Source organism: Podarcis raffonei, chromosome 8, assembly GCF_027172205.1.
Source record: "Podarcis raffonei isolate rPodRaf1 chromosome 8, rPodRaf1.pri, whole genome shotgun sequence".
Classification (NCBI taxonomy): Eukaryota; Metazoa; Chordata; class Lepidosauria; order Squamata; family Lacertidae; genus Podarcis; species Podarcis raffonei.
The window spans coordinates 63,390,620-63,416,850 of NC_070609.1; the positions used below are offsets into that span (position 1 = coordinate 63,390,620).

General features: G+C 44.3%; 1 pseudogene; it reads right to left on the minus strand.

Moving 5' to 3' along the window:
* Nucleotides 1-1,434: 1,434 nt before the first annotated feature.
* Nucleotides 1,435-7,563, minus strand: LOC128420320 (secretory carrier-associated membrane protein 3-like; annotated as a pseudogene).
* Nucleotides 7,564-26,231: the final 18,668 nt, after the last annotated feature.

Genomic DNA, 26,231 nt, shown 5'->3' on the forward strand with positions numbered 1-26,231 from the left:
ACGTAGATCTTTATTCCTCACCCTTGTTCCTGATGTAGATCTTCATTCACCACCTTCTTACTTGGTGGAAAGGAGGATGCCATTTTGTGGTTTGCCTCAGGCGCCAATACGTCTTGGGCAAGCCCTGCTGAAAGGGAAGTGGGTGGGCTTGTTTAATTACCCCTCTGACATGTGTCTGATCACAAGGACAATTTGAAATGTGGGGTGTGAGAAGATCTAATACGGCCTTACCCAATCGGACCGGTCCAAACTAGTATAGTTTTATGGGAATCACAGTCCCTTAGGCAAGGACCTGGTTTGATAATCCAGTCAACACAGCCTCAATCTCTGTCAACAGGGAAAATAAATAGGGGTAGCCTAACAACTCTCAGTGCCCTTGACAAGCTACAGTTCCCAGATTTGGGAAGGGAAGCCATGGGATGAAACTGCTTTCAACGTATAGTACAAATAGGCTCTTACGTGAAACAGGAGGAAGCTGACAGCCAGTGCCACTTCCTGAACTGGATGAAAGTGAAAGGCAGGCATGGGGTGGTTCTCCAGGTGTCATAGGAATACAATTCCCATCATCCTGCCCCATTGGTTGTGCTGACAGGGAGGGGCCTCATTTGCCTTATAAATCCAGACAACACTGGTAGTATTAACTAAGTAGCTAACCCATGACCCTAAGTATTTCAAGTTGTTGAAGGAATGCCGAAATGTGAATTTTGGAGTTTGGAAATGTCACTTTCAGTGGGTTTGTAATGCTTGCCTCAATAAGAGGTGAGCTTTAAGGTTCCAAAAGTTTATTTCTCCAGCTTGGATAATTTGCAAGCTGATCTTTTGTGCTCTCCTCTTTGTCTGCTTCCCTGGAACTGTGTCAAAGTGGAAGGAGTGAGATGTGAGTGGGAGGGAGACAGATATGTGGTTTAAGGGGTCTTCAGGGATCACCAAGAGGGTGTGCTGAGGATGTCACTGTGATGGATGGACCTTGGTAGGCATGACAACACAGATTATTTCCCTGTGGGGAAGAAAAAGATCCTAGAAGGATCTGGAAGTGTTTTACTGGCTTGGTAGAACAAATAATAATTCTGGGAGGAATCAGTTTAATCAGGAGCTGGTTTAAAGTGGAAGTTTTAAGTAAAGTTCTTTATTGCTTCTGTAAAGTGAAACGAAGTGTTGCACCTAATCAAAGTAACCATTAAGTTTTAACCATCACTGAGTGTGTTTAAATAAAATCCACATTTTGTTTCCAACATGCCTTGCCCTTGCATTGGTCCTCTGATTGAGGGAAGAGGGGTCACAGGATTCCCTCTCATATTATGAAGAATCCTTGCTGGTGGGTATTAACAGATGCTCCCACATACCAAGAAATCTCAACCATCTCAAGAGTTACTGACAGGGATTGCCTAAATTTTAAAGCACCCAAAATCTGGTCATGCTATCATGTTCCCATTTTTATATTTTCTTTTTCATGCCCAGCCTGGTGACAACCATGAAGAACGTGGCCACCAGAATCATGAGGATAGCCACCCCGGTGTACAGCTTCATTGCTATGAGGTTGACCATCCAACCACTGAACCCCCAGTTTGGGATGCCAATGGCCTGGGAGGACTTAGCTATGCAAAGAAAATGAAGAAGATGAAGAAGTTGAAAGAGCTGTTGCTCCTGAAGGCCTCGTACATGGACTGATACCAGCAGATGAAGGAGCAGATGGAGAAGACCCAGAGGATGGAAAGGCGGACGTCTGAGCCACCTGAGGAATCCACAGAGAAAAAGCTGAAGAAGAGGGTCATGGTGTTGGCCATGGTAGAGACTTCTTTCTAGGAGTCTGCAGGAAATTCCACAGGGATATTCTGATAGAAACATGGCTTCAAAGGATGGATGGAAAGCATCAGAGGTCAGTTGTTCTGATGCACTCCTCCACCACTCAAAGCAGCATTCTGAAATTCTTGCTTCCGTCAGTCTAACTCCTCAACTTTGTGGATCAGCTTCTGCCATTTCAACAGTTCTGCTGTGACTGCTTGAGTGCTGTAGGAGCCATAATTCCTGGGTTCAGTGGGGCTTGGCTTTTAAGTGCACTGCAAGGTGTGAGCTGGTGCTGCTGGGGGTGGGGGCTGTTGGATCTAAGGGAGAGACATGGTATGGAGTATGGCTGCATTGTCAAAAGGATTGTAGACATCCATGGAGGTGTACAGTGGTACCTCGGGTTAAGAACTTAATTCGTTCTGGAGGTTTGTTCTTAACCTGAAACTGTTCTTAACCTGAAGCACCACTTTAGCTAATGGGGCCTCCTGCTGTCAGTGCACCGCCGCTGCACGATTTCTGTTCTCATCCTGAAGCAAAGTTCTTAACCCAAGGTAATATTTCTGGGTTAGTGGAGTCTGTAACCTGAAGCATATGTAACCTGAAGCGGATGTAACCCGAGGTACCACTGTACTTTGATGTCAGTCTGTGCTGTATGATGGAAGCATCCTGGAAAGGATTCCCCATTTTCTCTCTAAGGGGTTTCACCCACCGTTCAAGCCCCTGCCTGCCTGTCCTTGCTTTCCCTCCACTTCCTTGACCAATTTCACTGAGATCCTCAGCACCCATTGGCTGCTGTGGTCCTGCTTCCCACCCACAGAGAGGAAGGGGATTTCTACTCATGTTACTGAGAGGAAAGGGGGAAGTGCTCTCCTATTTATTAAGCATAACCATGTTAGTAGAGCCTGCTGGGTTGGGCCAATGGTCCACCTAGTCCAGCATCCTATTCTCACAGTGGTCAAGCACATTCCTGTGTGAAAGTGTTCTCCACTGCTAAGGGAAAGTGTACAAATATTCTTCCCACCCCAACAATGGAACATAGGAAAGTGCCTTTTCCTGAGGCTATCCTGAAGGACCTACAATGGCTCTCTGTACATTTCCAAGCACAATTCAAAGTGTTGATGCTGACATTGAAAGCCCTAAATGGCCTCAGACCTGGATACCTGGACACTGAGATCCAGCTCCGAGGGCCTTCTGACAGTTCCCTCACTGCGGGTACTGAAGTTACAGGGAACCAGGCAGAGGGCCTTCCTGGTAGTGGCACCCGCCCTGTGGAATGTTCTCCTGCCAGATGGCAAGGAGATAAATAACTATGCAACCATTAGAAGACATCTGAAGGGAGCCAAGTATGGAGAAGTTTTTAGTGCTTGATGTTTTATTATGCTTCTATATTTGTTGGAAGTCACCCAGAGTGGCTGGTGCAACTCAGTCAGATGGGCAGGGTACAAATAATATTTAAGAATATAGTAAAAATAGTATTATTTAAGGTTAATTCTGTGTCCAGGGCAGCTGTTTACCAGCTCCATCTGGTATACAGGCTGAGATCCTACCTGCCCATAGACTGTCTTGCCAGAGTGGTGCATGCTCTAGATATCTCCCGCTTGGACTACTGCAATGCACTCTACGTGAGGCTACCTTTGAAGGTGACTCGGAAACTGCAATTAATCCAAAATGCGGCAGCTAGACTGCTGACTGGGAGTGGCCGCCGAGACCATATAACACTGGTCCTGAAGGATCTTCATTGGCTCCCAGTATGTTTCCGAGCACAGTTCAAAGTGTTGGTACTGACCTTTAAAGCCCTAAACGGCCTCAGTCCAGTATACCTGAAGCAGCATCTCCACCCTCACCATTCGGCCCGGATACTGAGGTCCAGCGCCAAGGGTCTTCTGGCGGTATCTCTCGCTGTGAGAGGTGAGGTTACAAGGAACCAGGCAGAGGGCCTTCTTGGTAGCGACGCCTGCCCGGTGGAACGCCCTCCCAGCAGATGTCAAGGCAATAAACAACTATTTTACTTTTAAAAGACAACTGAAGGCGGCCCTGTTTAGGGAAGTTTTTAATGTCTGATGCTGTATTGTTTTTAATATTGTTTTTGGAAGCTGCCCAGAGTGGCTGGGGAAAACCAGCCAGATGGGCAGGGTATAAATATATTATTATTATTATTATTATTATTATTATTATTATTATTATTATTATTTACACTGACTGGCAGCAGCTCTCCAGGATTTCCAGACAGTGGTCTCTTCGAATCTTCCCTTGAGATGCTGGGGATTGATGCTGAGATATTCTGCAGCCCTTGCAGGTGCCCTACTACTGAGCTATGGCCATTCTCTCTTTTTCACATAGATTACTTTTTGCACCTTTACCCTCAGTCTTTCCAAGTGGTTGACCTTAAGGTTCTGTACTGAGGAGGTGATAGTGGGAGGTTGCTGCTAACAAGGATCTTCTAAAAATAATTTCCCTGTGCAGTGTTCACCCGTAGGAGTTGATGAGTGACGGTTTAGCTTTTAAAAAGCAAAGGAACAAGCATGTTACTAGCCCTCAGGGTCATGGAGGAGCCACAACAGGCTTCTGCTTTTATATGTCAAGACTTTTCTAATAAAGGGCAAGCGCAGCTGTTGGCTACTGGCAGCAAAAGTGCGCCACTGAAAGGCAGGTTGTTACTAATCAAACTGGGCAGGGCGGGGGAAGCCCTCACTTCCTGGGAACACAAGTTCTTCCCAGCAGATTTTGGAGTTCTGAAATAACTTCATGTGATTTTCAAAACGGAAGCAACTAGGAACAAAATAATAGGATCACAGAATTCTAGAAATGGAAGGGACCCCAAGGGACATCTACTCCAGCCCCCTGCAGTAGGGGAGAAGAATTCAGTTGGCCTGCTCCTCCCAGCAGGCTGACACTATCTAATGTCCCCACCCTTGCTCATGGATCAGAATGCAACTCTCAATTAGATTACACACATTTCAAGCTTTTGCAGTGTATTCTCGGTGTGCCAAAAGGGTACACAAAAATAAGTATATCACATAAAAGATACATACAAGATGCATCTTTCACTGACAAATGCATTGAAAAGTGCATTTTACTTTTCAAATGTATGCACCAATGTGTGCAACAGGACTGAATGAAATGTAATGACACACAATGGAGGGGAAGAGGGCTGTGACCAAATGCCAGCAGGACTGAAACTGGACAGTGTTAGGAGACCTTGCAGTTTGGGTGAAATATTTTGAAGTAACCACTTACAATTTCTGGAGTTCAAAGGATCTATTCATGCACAAACTATTTACAGGATAAGTGGAGAGGAGAGAGAGAAAGTAGAGACATCTTGTTAGAAGAGAACCACAGACAAGATGGATCAGCTTTTAGGGGTGGAGTCAACTTAGAGCTACAAAAGAGAGCTGGCTAGATTAATAAATAAACACAACAATGCTCTCTGGTAGTTTAAATAAATACATGCTATAAATAAGAAATTCAAGAGAAGTAAATATACTTGCTTTTCTCCAACATATCCAGTGTTGCATGGGTGTTGTTCTCCTTCCTTCCCTCCTTGTTGGAGAGAGCCCTGCACCCCACAAAAAACTGCTCCAGAGGATTCCCTCCACCATCTAAAGCATATCTGGTAGGCTGCTGCAGTGGGGAGAAGAAGGGGAAATCCCACTGTGCAACTGGAAGATCCATTTCACTAGTGTATGGGCATAACTGGATATCACCCACAGTGTCAGACTAAGAGTCCTGAGTTCAAGTCCCTTCTCAGCCCAGAAGCTTATATTTGACGGCTTTGGACCAGTCACCATCTCACAGACCTGTTTAGTTGCTGTGAGATGTGTGAGAGAAGCACAAGGCACACCATCCTGAGCTCTTGAAGGAACAATAAAAATTATTTTAAGGTCTCGGGGCATATAGCACAGAAGCATTTTAAATAAATAAATACATCTGAATTATGTATCGAATACTGTGTGAGTCTGAGTGTGAATTTACTATTGCTCTCGGGTCCTGTTTTGGGGGTCCAGTGAGTCATCTTTGTTGGCTGGGCCACTGTGGGCTCAGAATACTGAACTAAGATAGGCCTTCAGTTGGATACAGCCACAAGACTCTTCTTATGTTTGTTTGTTTGTTAGTTAGTTCACAAACTTTATATGCCACTTGATAAAAAGAATAAAGCAATAAAATCACCAGTCAAGAGCACTGAAAAACAACTATTTAACACATCAAAAAATAAGGATTCGCTAAAAACAGATTAAAACACATGTGAACATTTAAACCAAAAATGTTTTTAGCAGGTGATGAAAAGAATTCAGTGAACCTGCCTGATATTAATAAGTAGGTATTGCCACACTAAAAGATTGAGTTCTTACAAATGCATAACTGGTATTATGTGTCACCAACTGGTACTATGCAGTGTCAGTTCCTCTGATTGAAGTGGGCAAGTGGGCATATAGGAGATAAGACAATCCTTCCCCCAAGTTCTTAAGGGCTTTATATACCAATAGTAACACCTTGATAGTATAGTAACACCCAGTAGCAGATTGGTCACCAGTGCTGGTCTTGCCAGTGAGCAGGGATGTGGCCAGGTTTGCTGATGGCAAAAGGGGATTGCGAGGAACACCAGAAGGATTTCTGTATACTGGGTCAATAAATGGGCACTTAAAAAGCACATGTGATTTAGTGTAAAGAAGTATGAAGTGATGCAGAGGAATACATCCTAAATTCACATGCATTCAAATAGGGTCTGACCATAGCTGTCAACGTTTCCCTTTTTTAAAGGGAAATTCCCTTATTCCAAATAGGATTCCTCGCAAGAAAAGGGAAAAGTTGACAGCTATGGGTCTGACCTGGCAGTGACTCACCAGGAAGATCTTGGGCTTGTGGTGAATGGCTCCATGATGGTGCCAACCCTGTGTGTGAAAAAGGTGAATTCCATGTTAGGGATAGAGATAGGGGAGAAATTGGACTGACTTCTCATTTAAAGCCAAATCGATCAATTTCACACATTCCAAAACAATACGAGAACCAAAACATAACCACCCTAATAATATCCAGACTCCTTTGCAATTTGTTATGGAGTTATGCATATATTAGGGGGAAAGTATGCATAAAAATGAATGTGGTGGTAAAAGTAACATATACATCAATGTGTTGTATTAGGAGAAATTGCTTGCGAAAATGTGTATATTAGGCAAAATTGCATGCTTAAAAGAAATGATATTGGGAGAAATTTGCTTTAAAACGCTGAAGAATTTTCAGGAGGAAAATTCGCAGATTCCAATGGAAATACTGATAACCAAATTTAAGGCTGGAAAAAATGAGAAAATGGGTGAACCAGGCTCAGTGATGATCTTCAGCACACATCCTCTTCAACACATCTTTCTGCTGAAGTTACACGGGGAAAGAGCATCCTCTGTGGCACCTCATTTCTGGAACTCGCTCCTTGCCTAGTGCTTAATTCTGTGGGTGTGTATACAATATATAGACTGGAGTTATCCAAGCCATATTTATAACAGATCTCTTGACATTACTGGGCATTGCTAACTTACATCCAGTCGTATCAATGGGTCTCATCTGAATAGTTCTACTCAGAGTATTTTCATAGGATTTCCCCAACTGAGTTTCCTTTAACACCTGGTTCCTTGCATCACTGCTTCTACTCTGATTTTTTTGTGTGTGTGTAAGGATTGGTGGCATGCTATTTATGATCTTGTTGTTTTATTCTTTAAATCAACCTGGTAATGCTACAATGAAAAGCGGTCCACAAATCTTATAAATAGATAAGCAACTCACCTCCATCCCACTGGTCTTACACTGAAGCCTAACACCTATGAAACAATCAAAACATTGTACATTAGAGCAAGAGAAAAATCAGCAACAGGGAGAGTGAAGCAATAAACATGTTAGAGGCCGGCAGCACAACTCAGCCAGGGAAGGCAGAGGGAAATAAATGGGTCTTCTGCACCAGCATCGAACAATAAAAAGCATAGGCACCAAGTTAGGGAGCCTTGAGGAATTTGTTCTTTCCTATTTCTTGTACAAATTAACCTGAGCCACACCTCCCTGGACCGTGACTAATGAGCAGGTTGGGATGCTGCTATATCATTTATCTAAATCTATCTATCATCTATCTATCTATCATCTATCATCTATCTATCTATCTATCTATCTATCTATCTATCTATCTATATCTATCTATCATCTATCTATCATCTATCTATCATCTATCTATCTATCTATCTATCATCTATCTATCTATCTATCTATCTATCTATCTATCTATCTATCTCTATCATCTCTCTATTTATCATCTATCTATCATCTATCTATCATCTATCTATCTATCTATCTATCTATATCTATCTATCTATCATCTATATCATCTATCTATATCTATCTATCTATCTATCTATCTATCTATCTATCTATCTATCTATCTATCTATCATCTATCTATCTATCATCTATCTATCTATCTATCTATCTATCTATCTATCTATCTATCATCTATCTATCTATCTATCATCTATCTATCATCTACCATCTATCTATCATCTATCTATCTATCATCTATCTATCTATCTATCATCTATCTATCTATCTATCTATCATCTATCTATCTATATCTATCTATCGATCTATCTATCATCTATCTATCTATCTATATCTATCTATCTATCTATCTATCTATCTATCTATCTATCATCTATCTATCTATCTATCATCTATCTATCATCTATCTATCATCTATCTATCTAATCTATCATCTATCTATCTATTTATCATCTATCTCTCATCTATCTAGTGCATCCCCCCGGGGGGTATGCAGGGGTCCGCATGTCCCTAAACATCTTTTGAATCTAAGTTTGGTCTCATTGAGGGGCAGTATTTTAATATGAGTAGGAAAATGAGAGTACCCCTAAACATTTTTTTAGAAGAAAGAACTGTGTCTGTCTGTCTGCCTGCCTGCCTGCCTGCCAGCCTGTCGACTGTCTAATCTACACACACACACACACACACACACACACACACAAATGTAAGGCTGTTATCCCATAGCCCCCATTGGAGGAATTGTAGTGCTGCATTACAATACTGGATTTTCATGAAGAAAAACCAACAAGACCAAGAAAAGAGCTCAGCAGTTGCACGAGTTGGAAAGGGAAACTCTAGGGAATATGTTAGGGGAATGGCAAGGGGTTTGATGAGTAGAGTGGACAGAGGTGCAGTCCGGTGTGTGTGTGTGTGTGTGTGTGTGTGTGTGTGTGTGTTTACACCGTCAATGTTTTGTGATGCAGATCTCAGACCAAAAATACCTAACCAAGACACACATTAAAAATTCAGAATAGAAGAAAGTTAGAAAAATATGCTGAAAACCTGTATTTAATTGCACATACAATAAATACAATAGATGCAAATTTATGTGAAAATGAACTGGAACAGACTTATGAACACACATGAAACTGTTCAAACTAGAAATAGATGGATTTCATCCATCACTATCCAAGATGAACCTCTCTAGGAGGATATTCCACAACTGGTCTGCTAGGTCCCCCTCCCTAACATCAGATGACGAGGCATCTGAAAAAGGTCCCCAATGATCCAAACAAATGTGCTGCTTCCTGTGGTATTTTGCATTTGGAATTTAGAGACCTCTACATGGAGGTTCCAGTTTTTGAGTTGTAGCTAATAGCTGTCTGTGGACTGCAGCTGGAGGACCTGTGGTCCTTCAGTTGTTGAACTCCAACTCTTTTGATCATTGTGCCTTCTGGCTGGGGTTGATGGAAGTTGTTATTATCAATATTATTTATTGCATTCATATCCCACCTTTTTCTCTGAGGAGCTCAAGGTTGTGTGCATGGCTCTCCTTCTTCATTTAATCTCCACAACAACTTTCTGAGGCAACTTAGTCTGAGAGGCAGGAGGCTAGCCAAAGGTCACACTAAGTGAGGGGCCAGCAAACTTTTTCCAGCAGCGGGCCGGTCCACTGTCCCTCAGACCTTGTGGGGGGCCAGACTATATTTTGAAAAAAGAAGAAGAACGAATTCCTATGCCCCACAAATAACCCCAAGATGCATTTTAAATAAAAGGATACATTCTACTCGTGTAAAAACATGCTGATTCCCGGACCATCCGTAGGCCGGATTTAGAAGGCGATTGGGCCAGATCCGGCCCCCGGGCCTTAGTTTGCCTACCCATGCACTAAGTGAGCTTTTCATGGTAGGTCTCTCCAAGGTACCAGCCTAACACTGTAACCACTACACCACACTGCCCAATAGGGACCTGAGACTTCCCAATCTCTGTGACCAACCATGTCTGTGCCTCCCATCTTCATGGAAGAGACAGTTTGCCCTCCGTAAATGCTGCAAAGCCATTTGAGACTTGCATATATGGACCTCGTTTTGAAAACATTTTGCCCCCTTGCCCCCCCCGCCCCCCAAGTAATGATGTGCTCGACTCCGCCTGAGGCAGAAAGGAAAGGGTTAAGCCTCGCCTCCTTTCTGATTGCAATCCGGAGATACTCCTTGGTAACGGTAACCACGACAGCATCTTTCTTTCCACCCACAGGCAAATTAGCAGATGCTTCCGTCAAGGGCATGATCTAGGGATTGTACCGCCTGGCTGGCAATTTTCCTGAGCCCCCACATTCACTGGGGGGAACAAAAGGTTTCAGAAAGGGAATGGGACAGCACAGTGCTGGGTATTCATGGCAGAAAAAAGAGAGTTGTTCCTTAAAAAAAAAAATCACCAGAGGAAACTTGGCTCTCTGGGCAGATGTGGGCTCCATAATACTGTGTAGGATGGCTATTTAAAGTCACATTTTTCATGAGGCATTTATGAGGAGGTGGTGGGGAAGCCAAACATAACAGCATCATCTTTGCAGGGGACTCCAGTTCTTCAGGAGCCAACTGCAAGGTTCTGCATGTGCTTTAGAAGAAGGGAGAAGCATTCTTCACATGCTCAGGGAATAGAATCACTGAATTGTAGAGTTGGAGGGGATCCCAAAGGTCAACATCCTGCAATGCAGCTAAAGAATCCTGGACAGATGGCCACCCAACCTCTGTTGGAAAACCTCCAATGAAGGAGAGTCCACCACCTTCTGAAGTAGTCCATGCCACAGCCAGATACCAGAAAGTTCTTCCTAATGTTTAGTCAGAATCAACTTCCTGGTAATTTGAATCTGTCGGTTCCTACCCTCTGGAAATGCAGAAAACCAGCTTGCTCCATCTTCCATGTAGCAACTCTTCAGATGGTTTGAAGATGGCTCTCACATCACCTCTCAGTCTTATCTTCTCCAGCTCCCTCAACCATTCCTCATAAGGCTTGGTTTCTTGGTTGTCCTCCTCTGCACATTTCTACTCCAGACTGCCAGTGAAGAGGGAGTTGTCCCACAGCAGAAGCAAGTTCCAGAGTTGTTCTCACATAAGCTCTCAGCCAAACCTTCATGAAGCATTCAATCTTAAGGCTCTAGTGAGTCATATGTACCTATTCACATATTACACTCTTTATTGTGTCTCTGTGTAAGTCACTGCTCTGGCCTCCCTAGAATACATCCCTAGAAATGGATAATTTTACTTTGTACCTGTCAAGGTGTGAGTCCATCATCAGTTCATTCCAGGTGCAAGATGCCAGCAAAGAATGGCCAGCAGTCAGCGGAGGGTGTTGATTGCATCTCTGCATGATTGCTTCTGGGATTGCTTCTTTTCAGTTAAGCATGCCTCTGAGGGCAGATTGTTCTGAATCCCACAAGCATGTAGTGAGTCCTAGAGTACAGGGTGAGGTAGGGATGTAAGAACAATTCCTCTGGTTTCCATTATCTCCTCCTCCTCCTCCTTTGCAGAAAACTGACCAGATCCCATGTGCATCACAACACAACTCCTAGCCGAATTATTCTATGTTTTGGGGGTTGAAGCCAATGTTAGTCCTGCTCAGAGTAGATCCACTGAAAGTCAGCAACACAACTAACTTGAGCCTGTTAATTTTAATGGGTCTATTCTGTTCAAAACCTACCGTATTTTTTGCTCTATAAGACTCACTTTTTCCCTCCTAAAAAGTAAGGGGAAATGTGTGTGCGTCTTATGGAGTGAATGCAGGCTGCACAGCTATCCCAGAAGCCAGAACAGCAAGAGGGATTGCTGGTTTCACTGCGCAGTGATCCCTCTTGCTGTTCTGGCTTCTGAGATTCAGAATATTTTTTTTCTTGTTTTCCTCCTCCAAAAACTAGGTGCGTCTTGTGGTGTGGTGTGTCTTATGGAGCAAAAAATATGGTAGCTGGATACTGTAGGTAAAAGATGCATACAAAATGCTTAAACATTGGAAAGAATGCATATTTTATGTTAAAAGGAGTCCACAAAATGCATATGATTTTAATGCGGAATTTTTCCGCATCCTGCCAAATAACTTGCACAAAACAGGGCTGAAGGTATCACTGACTGAGATCCTGCAACGTATCAAAGGGGTGGAATTGGGTTTCTCAGGAGCCATGATGGGGAAGTGGAAAAAAGCAAAACAAACCCCATGGCTCAGCAGCTTGATATGAGGGTGGGGGTCTTTGAAGGCCTAAAGAAGCCCACCTACTGAGGAAGAAGAGCACCCTAGGCAATTAAGAGAAACAGCTGGGACTGATGAGCTGTCTGGGAGCTGCACTCAAGCTGGAGGATGAGGAGGTGTAGCTCTGTGCCAGGAACTCCAACAGAAGGAAGCCTTGCAGACTTGGCAAGAGAAAGCAAAGTAGTGAGGAGCTGATGGGGGACGGTGGTGGAGGGGGGGGCAGCATCTGCCGATGGATCTGGGGTGTGAAACCAGCTTTACAGTTGGAAATGAGAACTCTGCCTCCTGAGCTGGAAGATTCCTGCTTTCACACTTCTCCGAGATCATCAGCTGAAAAGTGGCTTGGAGTTGTGCTGGGGATTGGACCCGGTGACTTGTTAAATCCTGGTTCTGATGGGAGTCCAGGAATGTTTGTTTATGGAGTCGCCTTTGTTTCTCAGGAATGACTTCTCCCTGCAGTGCCTGGACCTCGTTCCCACAGGATGCAGTGATAGCCACCAGCCTTGTTGGCTTTAAAAGAGGATTAGAAAAAAATTCGTGGTGGAGATGGCTATGGATGGCTATGCACTGCCTCTGTGGTCAAAGACAGTAAATGCTTCTGAATACCAGTTACTGGAAGTCACAGGAGGAGAGAGTGCTCTCATTCTCCAGTCCTGCTTGCCGGTTTCCCAGTGGGGCATCTGGTTGGCCACTGTGAAAACAGGATGCTGGACTAGACCTGGATCATTGACCTGATCCAGCAGGCTTTTCTTACGCTCTTGTGTTCCCTCTCTTTGGAACCTCTACAGAGCCTGTCACATGGGCCTATAGGGTCTTTTCTTTTTCTTTTTTGGAAGTTTTATTTACAACACAACATAATCCCCCCATATAGAAATCCACCCTCATTAAACGTGAACATAACATACAATAAGCATAACATACAACAATACAAACAACCAAATAAAAGACTTCCTTTATCCTGTATCTGGCCACCTTATTTACTTCTTATAAACTGTTTCCTTTACAAATAATTATTAAGATTTTTCCAATTATAACTTAAATATCCACAAAGTCTCCTGCAGACATTAATTGAAACAAGTCCAGGTATGTATATTAGGGCACTGTTTTGTGAAGTATTCTCTGCGTTTTCCCTATGCTTTTTGAAACTCTTGTCTAGTGTGGTCCCCAATTACCTCTGTTAATCTAGCCAGTTCAATATACTCTAACAGTTTGTCTTGCCATTCCTTTTTTGTTGGCACAATTTCTTTTTTCCAGTTTTTAGCCATTCGGATCCTTGCTGCTCCTGTGGCATAGAGGAATATTTTCTGATCTTCTCTGGGATTGTAGGGTCTTTGAGGGCATTGACCTGTCTGTGGTTTATGGTACTCCAAGGGTAGTTAATGAGTTGTCATTTAGACGTTGCTGGGCCACAGCCTCCATCTTCCCATGACTGCTGGTCAGAACTGTCCCATGTCACCCTGCTCCACTTAACCTACTATGCTGCCCATAAGAATGATTGGGGGCACTGTCCCTGGACCAGTATTGAGATAATACCCAGAGGCCTGTCCAGTCAGTTTCTATAATTGGAATTGGTCTCTGTGTGATCTTCTCATAGAAGCAGAGAATTGTAGATTTGGAAGACACCCCAAGGTGCACTGTCAAACAGCTCTTATGGTCAGAAGTTCTCCTTTGCTTCAGTCACATCTGGTAGGGAGCGATTGTAAACCCTAAGGTCAGAAGGAAATGAAATGCATAAAAGTACAGACAGTAATATGTGTGCTATTAGCAGTGGCCATTCATACACACACAACAACAACAACAAAAACAACAATAGTGGTTGAAAACAAGCACATCCTGGCATTGGTGAGCTATTTGAAGTTCCTTTGTTCTAATACGGTCACCTTAAGGTCAGTTATCAAGTGTCCTGGGAGGTTTTTCTCCACTGCTTTTTGAGTTTGCCATTTCTGATATCAGATCTGTATCCATTTATTATTTTGCAAAGAGATCATGTGGGTTAAGCATTCTGTAAGAGTGGCTGTGATGCCGATGAAGGGGCTTCTCACTTTGACTGGGGGGACGGAATCTGGAGCGCCCCATGCCACTTGTCTAAATTCTAGAGGTTCCTTAGAAATTCAAAGTCCAGACAAACACGTCCGCATCTGCTCTGGAAAATGATCTGGGGCAAACTGATTCAATTAGTCAGATTTAATTTCTCTCCCCTCAGAGATACCGCAGGCGCTTTTGGTGTTATGTTTCCACTGGCAGTTAAAAACATATTTATTCACGCACGCATTAGCTGGCAATTAATGTGGGCTTAATTATCCTCTGCTCATTGTTTTATCATGTATTTATTAAGCAGTTTGATGTAATTTTACAGTGTTGTTATTTTATCATTTGCACACCCATTTGGTGCCTCATAAGCGAAAAGTGGCGTGAGTATATGTTTGTGTGTTTCTCTGTGTGTGGTTTAATCCGGAGTTTTGATGCATTTTAAGTGTGTGTGCAAGTGCTTAAAAACCCCAGATTAACCCGATGACTCTATTTACTGGAGATGGAAATTTCCAGTTCTCAGTGAATCCAAGTTGCTGGAAACCAAGGGGCAGGGGAGAGGTTTGCTGTTCTCAGGTCCTGCTTTGCTGGTTTGCTACCATCATCTGGTTGTCCACTATGGGAACAGGATGCACATAACTCCAATCCTGGCCCAACTGCACTGGCTACCAATTAATTTCTGGGCCCAATTCAAAGTGCTGGTTTTGACCTGTAAAGCCTTAAATACCTCAAGGACTGCTTCTTCCTATATGAACTGACCTGAGCCCTGAAACCATCCTCTGAGGCCTTTCTTTGTGTGCCCCCTCCACAAGAGGTGTGGAGGGCGGCAACACAAGAGTGGGCCTTTTCAGTGGTGGCTCCCCACTTGTGGAATGCTCTCCCTAGGGAGGCTCGCCTGGTGCCTTTGTTGCATATCTTTACACACTAGGCAAAAACATAGCTCTTCTCCCAGGCCTTTGGCTAATGAAACAATCCATGGCCTTTTAAACTGTAGCAGGGTTTTGTTTGTTTGTTATGCATCCTTGTGTTTTTATATTGTCAACTGCCCTGTGATCCTCAGATGAAAGATGGTATAAAAATATTTAAAAAACCACCCTAAAATAAATTAACATTAATAAAATGCTGGACTAGATGGACCATTGGTCAGATCCAACAGGCCGCTCATGGAGGATGCCAGTATTTTCTAGCCATAATGTCCATGGTCTGCCACGTCCATGGTTGGAGGCAGTCAAGCTTCTGAATACCATTTGCTGGAACCTGTGGTGCAGAGGGTGCTCTTGTGCTTGGGTCCTGCTTTCTGGTTTCCTACCTGGTTGGCCCCTGTGGGAACAGAATGCTGGACTAGATAGCCCCCTGGCCTGATCCAGCAGGCTCTTCTGATGTTTTGTGGCTGCAGCAGAACAATCCGTTCCAATCCACATTCCATTTGAGAATGTTTCAGACCCTGTTAGTCTGAATTTCCCCCATCACTGGTACCTTCCTTATAAGACAAAAGTTGTTCCTTTCCAAGAAAAGGGAATACACACACACACACACACACACACACACACACACACACACACATGTCTAGGTGACTGTTTCTCAGACAGAATTCAAAGGAACCATCAGGTTGCTAGGGACCAACACTGTCATTTTCTTGACATCTCTGATGAATAATAAAATAGGTGAGGGAGCAGAACCATCTCTCCAGTGACAACTCCCCCCTACTGGATTATAGTGTTGAAATGGAGTGATTCATTTGCACTATGAGCATCAAGCTAGGATGTGTAAATAAGACCTACATTCCCCTGATATTTACATGTAGGGACAGAAATTAGCCATGAGATACTTTTCAAAGGCTTCTCAGCTCCTGCCCAGCATTGCAATAAATGAGCAGGGCCTGGTTCCAGCACCACAAGGTCTCTTCCAGACAGGCATCAGTAAAAGCAGCAAAGTTCTTCAGCTCTGCCAGACTTGACTGTTACCACTTGCCAAACTTAACTTCACCCTGTTTCTTGAATGTGTTTAGCAATGCATGCTCATCTGTTTACTTAAACCATTTCATAGAATGATAGACCCATTTCCTTCTGCAGTATCCTTCTATCCTGCTCTTTTCCAACAGAGAACTATTTCTAATGCATTGGCCCCCTCATTAGATCAGATCAAAACCTTGGAAGAAATCTGGAGGAGGAGAACTTCAGAGGCATCTCAGTCCCTAGCACCATTACTATTCCATTCCTTGATCCGGACACTAGAATTCTGTGGATGCAGCCTAGAATTGCATTAGTTTTTTTCCTAGATTGGTTCCTTTGGGATTCCACCTCTCTCCTTATCTAAATCTTCCTTTTCCGTGAATCCTTTGCCTTTTAAGCCCAACCAAAACATAACTTCATTTGCACATTCTTCTTCGGCAACTTATCCCTCTGTCGAGAATTTAGATTGTTAGCTTCTGGGAGGGTTAGCTAATGTCACAGAAGAAATAACAGTGTTGGTAGATGATCTTAATAGATTGGAGAACTGGACCAAAACTAACCCAATGAGTTTCAATAGAGACAAATGTAAGGTTCTGCACTAAGACAGGAAGAACCAGCTGCACAAATATAATATGGGGGACACCTGGCTTACTAGCAGTACATGTGAAAAGGATCTAGGGGTCTTAGTAGACCACAAGCTTAACATGAGTCAGCAAGGTGATGTAGCAGCAGCAACAAAAAATTATAATGTTCTTCTAGGCTGCATCAACAGAAGCATTGTGTCCTGATCTAGGGAAGTAGTAGAACCACTCTATTCTGCCTTGGTCAGACCACATCTGGTGTCCAGTTCTGGGCACCACATTTTAAGAAGGGTATAAGGGTATTGACAAGCTGGAACGTGTGCAGGGGAGGGTGGCCAAGCTAACCAAGAATCTGGAAACCAAGGTTAAGAGGAATGGTTGAGAGAGTACCGGTAGGTATGTTTAGCCTGGAAAAGAGGAGACGGAGAGGAGATATGATGGCCATCTTCAAATATCTAAAGGGCTGTCATGTGAAAGATGGAGCAAACTTGCTTTCGCCTGCTCAGGAGGGTAGGATCCAAACCAAGGTTATCAAATTACAAAAAAGAAGATTCTGACTAAACATCAGGAAGAACTGTTTGACAGTGGAATGGTCTCCCCCAGAAGGCAGTGGACTCTCCTTCAATGGAAGTTTTAAAGCAGAGGTTGGATGGGCATCTGTTATGGATGATTTAGTTGAGATTTCTATATTGCAGGGGGTTGGACTAGATGGCCCTCAGGGTCCCTTCCATTTCTACAATTCCAGGATTCTATGGTCCTGCCTTGCCCAAGGTCAGGTGCTGGGTTCTTAGCTAAGGTGAGAATAGAAGGGAAAGGTATCTGCCCATCATTCAGTCTTACAACTTGTACCCTGTGCCTGGCAACACAGGATCTAGCAGACCAGATTATTATGAATCTGATTATTTTATGCTTTGCTGATTGTTTCCTTGGATTTAATATCATTTTAATGATATACGCATCCCACCCTGGGACCACTTAGTGAAGGGCGAGTTTCTAAATCTTATTACTGAATAAAATATTCCGATGGATGCAGCAAATCTTAGTCTCAACACTTTATTAAGCCAAAGAGCAGTTCCCCAAAAAAGGTATTAAGGACAGAGGCATCCTGTTTAACAAGGGCTAATGGGACTGGCCTAGAATTCAATTACTATTTCTACAATTTTGAGCAGCAGGTTTTCACAGAAAACTCTATGTTATGCTCCAGCTGTTCCTATATATCAGGAATAATCTTTATTTTCTTATTCCTGATACAATCCAACCAGTACTATTATTTGTGGGAGGGTGTGTGTGTGTGCTCTGTTTCAACAAATAACCCAAAATATTGTTTTGATATGAAACAGATTAATGCAGAAATTGTATGAATTGTTAAGGATATAAGTTTAATGTGCATACATTGTCTTTAAAATGCTATGCAGAGGTTTGCATTAGGCAGGAGGTATAACTGTACAGGGACGCGGGTGGCGCTGTGGGTAAAAGCCTCAGTGCCTAGGGCTTGCCGATCGAAAGGTCGGCGGTTTGAATCCCCGCGGCGGGGTGCGCTCCCGTTGCTCGGTCCCAGCGCCTGCCAACCTAGCAGTTCGAAAGCACCCCCGGGTGCAAGTAGATAAATAGGGACCGCTTACCGGCGGGAAGGTAAACGGCGTTTCTGTGTGCGGCTCTGGCTCGCCAGATGCAGCTTTGTCACGCTGGCCACGTGACCCGGAAGTGTCTCCGGACAGCGCTGGCCCCCGGCCTCTTGAGTGAGATGGGCGCACAACCCTAGAGTCTGTCAAGACTGGCCCGTAAGGGCAGAGGTACCTTTACCTTTACCTTATAACTGTAACACATGAGGCAGGAAAGAGGGTGGATATTTCCATTTGGGCGGATTGATGTCTCATCCTGGAAATCCAGGCTGGGATCTCTAACAGGAAGAGATGAAACCTGAGAACTCAGTGTCCTGGTCGTTCCTTGGAGTCAGCATTTCAGTTCAGCACTGTTGGTACAAGCGAGTTGCTTGTATAGGATCTCTCTCTAGGACCAGAGAGAGGACAGTTCTTACACTGTATTAAGGTCCAAAAGAAGTCTGGACCGCATTGCTAGTTTGTTTAAGAGCAATGTGTTATTTTGTATTTTGCAACATTTATTTTGTAACTAGTTTAAGACTCTTTGCAGTAAAGCTTTGAAACTTTTTCTTGTGGTGGAGAGTTTATTAATTTCTACTCTGAGTAAGGGCCAGATTACGACCATTTTCACAAAGTCTAACATGAATAAACACATGCAAAATTGGAACAAGCCAAAAATTGTCAATCCTCAGTTTGGGGGATGCATTTGAGCTTCCCATTTCTCTCTCTCCCCCCCCCCCCAGTTTTCTGGCACCTTAAAGATTAACTGTGTCATACACTTTTATGGAGTACAGTCCACTTCATCAGATATAGGGCTCAAGAGAACTGTGGTCTATGGAAACCTATAACATAATAAATTTATTAGTCTTTAAGGTACTACAGTGTTTTCTTTTGCCATACATTCAACCATCTAGGAGGCTGAAACCCATCTGGAGAGACTTTTCCTACAATGCTGTCTGTGATTCCCCCCCCGTGCAACCAAATTGTCACTTTTATTTATTAAATTTGCGGCCTGCCTTCTGATCAAATGGTGTTCCAGATGATGAACAACAATGCAAATGCAAAAAACATGGACTATAGCACCGATGTACAATGTAGGAAAACTGCAGCCACTTAAGCACAACAAAAGTAGGGCAATAATAATAAACCAGAACATTTGCGGTAAGAAGCGTTGCAGGATTTTAGCAGGAAGCAACAAGACATTCGCTGATTAGAAACAGAGAATCGTGAAACTTCTGAAGATGCAAGCTGCCTATAAGAACGTAAGAACAACCCTGCAGCTGAATCCAGGGCTGGCTCAAGACATTTTGACACCTGAGGCAAACCACAATCTGGTGCCCACTCCCAACCAGGGAAGGAGGGGTGAGTGAAGATCTACATCCAGAACAAGGAGGAGAATATCAGCCTTACCCAATGGTTGAAGTGGAAATCAAAGGCCAATGTGGGGAGGAAAGGGGCCAGCTCTGAATCACACTGGGTAGGTCCACACCCTAGGAGAGCAGTTGCCACTGTAGAGGCAACATGGAGGGAGGGTTGGTTGGTGGGTGAGGAAGTGGCAGATCCAGCCTCAAAGGTGCCATAGTCATAGCAGATGATGCATTCATTGGAGGCCAGATCTGTTGTTTCTGGGATTCTGCTACCAGAGGCAGTTGCCTCAATTTGTGTCATGAGTGGGCTGGCCCTCGCTGAATCAGGCCAGTGGCCCATCTAGCCCAGCATCCTGCTCTGGCAGCAGACCAGCCAGGTGCCCCAGTGGGAAACCCGCAAGCAGGATTCAAGTGCAAAAGTGTTCTACCCTACTGTGGTTTTCAGTGACTGGTATTCAGAAGCATTGCTGCCTCTAACTGTGGCTGCAGAACATAGCCATCCTGGCTAGTAGCCGTCAGTGGCCCTCTCCTCCAGGAATTTGTCTATTTCTCTTTCAAAGCCATTCAAGTGGGAGTGACTCCCATAGTTTAACTATGATTTGTAAAAGAGCATTTCCTTTTACCTGTCTTGAATTTCCCAACATTCTACTTCATTAGATGTCCATGAAGTTCTAGTGCTGTAAAAGAGGGAGAAAAACTTTCCTCTATCCTCTTTCTCCATGCCTTGCACGGTTTTATAAACTTCTATCATGTCCCCTCTTATTTGTCTGTTTTCGAAACTAAAAAGTCCCCAGAGCTGGAAACTTTCCTCGTATGAGAGTCTCTCCATCACCTTGAACATTTTGGTCTGAAAGTATAACTGGCTGTGCCTGCTAGTCAACAGATCACCGTGGCCTTATCCTGTCCAAGCTGTCTTAGCTTCACCCGGCTATCTGCAATACAGGTACGGTGTTAGACTATCTGGCAGCGTAAAGACTCCAAGACTAGGCTTGCGAAAGGTTTCAAATAGATACAGCCCAGATCTTATGACTTAGGTGAGTTAAGGTGACCTGAGGATGGCTTGCTGTATGGCTCCCTCCACTCTGCTTCCAGTTTTTGCTGCATTTTCAACATCCTTCCCCCCAAAAAGGGGGGGAGAGAGAGATGCTTAGTACGTATTATTATTTAAGTACATTTCCTTAACGCTTGTGTCAGAACTCGTGAATGTAACACCTTTGTCCTGACTCAAGCACCAGCCTGCCAGAGACTCTGTGCCACAGCCTCCTGGGTTTTTGTTTTCTTTAAAGGGGGGCATATTGTGCCCCTCTGAAGCATGACCCATCCTGAATGCCTTCCTCCTGCTCTATTTTGCCCCTGTCCCTTGCTACCTCCTCTTCTCTGGGGATCCGGGTGAGAACATTCCTCCCAGTTGCCATGGAAACTCCACCGTTCGGCCCGATCCCAATTTCTCTCTCTCTCTCTCTCTCTCTCTCTCTCTCTCTCTCTCTCTCTCTCTCTCCACCCCCTTGTGCTCTTAGATGACTGAACAGAGGACAGCTCTTAACATGCAATGGAAGAGAAGTACATGGCTGGTGGATTTCCTTTCCTAGATGCCCTCCGCTCTCCCACAGTCCAGTCCATAGCTTGCCTTCCTAAGGCGTCTCAGCACTCGCCTGCCCATCCAACATCCACCACCTGTTTTCCTACAACACATAACCATCACTCGAGTGCAATGGTCTGTCAGCAGGTGGCATGTCTGGGCAGCTGCTGAGAGGCCACTGCTACTGTCTGAAGCTGCTGCCCCAGGTGGCTGTTAGAAGTCTTAATTAAGTGAAGCCTCCATGTTCAAGAGCAGGATATCTGAGAGGACTGGCTATTGCAGCCAAACAACAGGTGGTGGCTATTTCCCATCATGTGTGGCTTGCAGCTTACCCAGGCACACCTGGCTGGTTGACATAGGTGCTGGCTCCTTGGTGCCCAAACATCCACAAAATTCCCTATGAAGGGGCTGGGCACCCACAAACTTCAGCGCTAGGGTCATGCATGCTGCATGACACCCACGGCCCCTGGCACCCATGATCATGGGGCTGAGCCGGCAATCCTGCTGGTTGAGACTAGGGCCAAAGTGCTAGACAAAATGAAACTCTTAGTGTTCACAGCAAAGCAATGCCTAAACTTTGATAGTAATGTCATCTAGATGTGACAAGTTCTATCTCAGCTGGGTTATAGGGACATAGGAAGCTGCCCTATCCTAAGTCAGGTCATTGGTCCACCTTGCTCAGTGTTGTCTACTCTGACTGGCAGCAGCTGGAGCTCCAGGGTTTCAGGCAGGAATCTCTCCCAGCCCTACTTAGAGATGCCTTTGAGGATTGAAGCTGGGACCTTTTACATGCAAGGCAGATGCTGTGCTACGGAACTACAGTCTTTCCTTATTTCGACACTTTCGACACAGTTGTGAGTGGCTAGTTGATACTAACTCCACAGGAAGTGATGAGCTTTGACGCTCTGCACATGTTCAATGGCATGCAACTCCATGACACTTTGCTGTGTTGCAGGGCTGAATCCTGGCTTGGTACATCTCACACTGAGCTCTACACTCAGTTGTCCAAGCTTACTCTCATTTTTTTCTTCTTTTTAAAATGACCTCAATGCACATTCAGGCTCATCCTTTGTTGCACAACCCAAAGCTTCCCCAGGCAATCGCTCCAGAAGACAGGCGACTGGGTGACAGGCAGATGAGCCAGACGATTTTAACCAAAGGTATTTGCCCACAACTGTAGGCAGTGATACAAAAGTGAGTCATGAGATCCATATTATACAACAAAGTCATTAAATGTTTAGTGTAGTTGATATGAGACATGAGATATCAAATTCATAATACTGCAGGCTTTTGATACACGAGAATCAACTGATTTTGCATAGATAGATAGATAGATAGATAGATAGATAGATAGATAGATAGACATTATTGGAAGAAAATGTCCCAGATTTCTCATATGATTACTGCCCTCAGTTCCAGCCACTTGAAGGCCACCTGTCTCTGCTCCAAGTTTATCCGTATTCACTTCAAGGTTATCAGTCTTCACGTCAAGGTTATCTGTCTTATTTCCAAGTTTATTTGTCTTCGCTCCAAGTTTATCTGTCTTCACTTAAAAGTTATCTGTCTTCTCTCCAAGGTTATCTGTCTTCGAGATTATCTGTCTTTGCTCCAAGGTTATCTATCTTCAGAAGGCTGGTTCCACCAGCAGGTCTCAACATGCATCTTCTCAGCAATACTGTCAAAAATGCAGTGGCCTGCAAGCTACCCATGTGCCCAGGGTTAGGACACTGTTCCACACAGTGATATTCTATTGCAGCCTCCTGGCCAACCTTTGAAGAATACCCATCCAGGTACTGCCGCTCTGCCCTTCACTGCCCTGTGCAAGCATCACCCAGTGAAGTTAAAGTCCCTCCAACCCATTGGAGGTGGCCAGTGTCATCCCCCACCCTCACTTGATTTCTTTAACACAGGAATGGGGAACCTACGCTCTGCCACTTGTTGGCAAACTATGACTCCTCTCATCCCTGGCCTTTGGCCACGCTTGCTGGGACTGGTGGGAGTTGCAGTTCCCCAACAACTGGAGGGTTGCAGGTTTCCCATCCTGCCTTAACAGGACATGGATGGGAATAAACTCGAGACTTTAGAAATGACAAGCATGAGGTCTACCTACCAGCCACCTTCTCTCCATATAGCCTACTTTACAGGGTTGTTGTGAGGATCAAAACCATCTTGAAGGAAGGGTGGGCTAAAAGTATGGTTAGTTTTGGTGTGTTTGTAAAATGCTGTTAAAGTTTTTTTTTTTAACCAAACATAATGGAGTTGGGGGGGGGCGTGACGGGATAATGTCAGAAGGATGATAAATGTCAGAAGGAAAGGTCAAAGGAGATTCCTATGCACATGTGCATGTGTGAAGATTTATGAGCCCTGAAGTCCTGTTCTTGAATATAATGAAGCTTAAGGGCTCAGGATCTCCACACTGAGAGTCAATGGGATTTACTTCTGAGTAATTATGCATAGGGTTGTGCCATAAAATGGCACCTCCCCACACAGAAAAGCAGCTGATTTTAGAGCAGTCTTGCCCCACTTTTAATGCTTTGTAACAAACTTTGCAGGATTTTTGTCACACAAACTCTCCTTCATTTGTGGTTTTCAAACAGAGGCTGCATGTCAGCAATTATTTTGCTTTTATTCCTGCATAATTGGGGTTTGGACTAGATGACCCTTGGGATCCCTTCTAACTTGACAGTTCTATGATTCTATAGGAGAACCTTTGGTACTCCAGATGTTGCTCAACTCCCATCAGTTGACTTCTTTCAACACAGGGATGAGCAACCTGATGACCTCCAGAGGTCGCAGGACTACACCTCCCAGCTCCCTTGACCATTGGCCATCCTAGTCAGGGCTGATGGGACTTGGAAGTCCCTCAACCTCTGCAGGGCACCAAGCTGGAGAAGGCTGATTAAGCCTTTAATTAGCCTCTGAGGCAACACAAAGTGATGCATTATTAGCAACTTTTTCTACATGCAACCCAAAAAGGGTGATAAACAATCGCACAATGCATGTACCTGTTTTTATATGGGGGGAGTGTAAGTGAGATAATAAATTAATTCTGCAATCTCATTTTTGCAATGGCACCAGCCCTGATATGAATGTACATATGGAACAGTGCGCACACCCAAGCAACTCATCTTCTTATCAACATTTCCCACCAAAGACAACCATATGGTTGAAATGTGTTTGACAACTTATAGCGTCGTATTAGTCACATCAGGTTGCTTAGCGATACGTTCTGCTTTCAGTCCACACCGTATTTTATTCATCATTGTGTTGGTTCATTCCAATTTTAAACAATTGACGTGCAACAATATATTGAATAAAATTTTGCCGTATCTTAGAAATGCAGAGTTGGATGTAAGCCTAAAGGCTCATCTAGTCCATCTGCCCTGCAATGCAAGAATAGCAGTTAATTTGCAAGACTTTTGTGGGGGAAGAGGGGTGGTCCTGACTTTTTGACATACTGGCTCAGTGCAGAGCGATTAGGAACTATTCCTTCCATCTCTCTCAAACAAAGAGACACCAAACAAAAATTCAGGGGAGCTGTGGTCCAATAGAGAAGATTTTGGATTTGATATCCCGCTTTATCACTACCCAAAGGAGTCTCAAAGTGGCTAACAATCTCCTCTCCCTTCCTCCCCCACAACAAACAATCTGTGAGTTGAGTGGGGCTGAGAGACTTCAAAGAAGTGTGACTGGCTCAAGGTCATCCAGCAGCTGCATGTGGAGGAGCGGGGAATCGAACCCTGTTCACCAGTTTATGAGTCTCCTGCTCTTAACCACTACACCACACTGAGGTGCCACCAGTTACTCATCCCTGGTCTAAAGAGTGAAACCAATGCCCTGTGAACACAGGTGTATCGACGGGTATAAGAGGACAACAGACCTTTCAGGTTCAGGTGTATTTTAGCTCTGAAAACCAAGACTGGAAACAATAATAAGAGTGGATTGTTGCCTATGTGGTCTGCCTCTTGGCTTCCTGTGGGCATCTTTGTGAAGCAGCAAAGAACTCCTTCTTCATGCAGAACCCAATTAGACTATGGAACTCTCTCCCACAGGGCAGTGATGGCCACCAACTTAAGGTACAGGTAAAGGGACCCCGACCATTAGGTCCAGTCGTGGCTGACTCTGGGGTTGCAGCGCTCATCTTGCTTTATTGGCCGAGGGAGCCGGCGTACAGCTTCTGGGCCATGTGGCCAGCATGACTAAGCCGCTTCTGGCGAACCAGAGCAGCGCACGGTAACGCTGTTTACCTTCCCACCGGAGTGGTACTTATTTATCTACTTGCACTTTGACGTCCTTTCGAACTGTTAGGTTGGCAGGAGCAGGGACCGAGCAACGGGAGCAATGGGAGCTCACCCTGTCATGAGGATTCGAACCGCCGACCTTCCGATCAGCAAGTCCTAGGCTCTGTGGTGGCCTAGGCTCTCTGGTTTCTAGCAACTGGCATTCGGGAGCATTCATTGCTTCTGAAAGTGGAGGCAAAGCATAACTATTCTGGCTTGTAGGTAACGATAGCTTTACCCTCCGTGATTTTGTCTAATCCTCTTTCAAAGCCCTCCAAGTTGGTGGCTGTTGCTGCCTCCTGTGGCAGTGAGTTCCACAGTTTAACGATGTGCTGCATGAAGAAGGGCTTCCCTTTATCTGTCCTGAATCTTCCAATGCTCAGCTTCATTAGATATCCAGGAGTTTTAGAGTTGTGAGAGAGGGAGGAAAACTTTTCTATATGCATGCTGTGCATAATTTTAATATATTTCTGCCATTTCACCTCTTACCCTTTCTCAAAAAAAGTCCCAAACACTGCAACTTTCCCTCTCA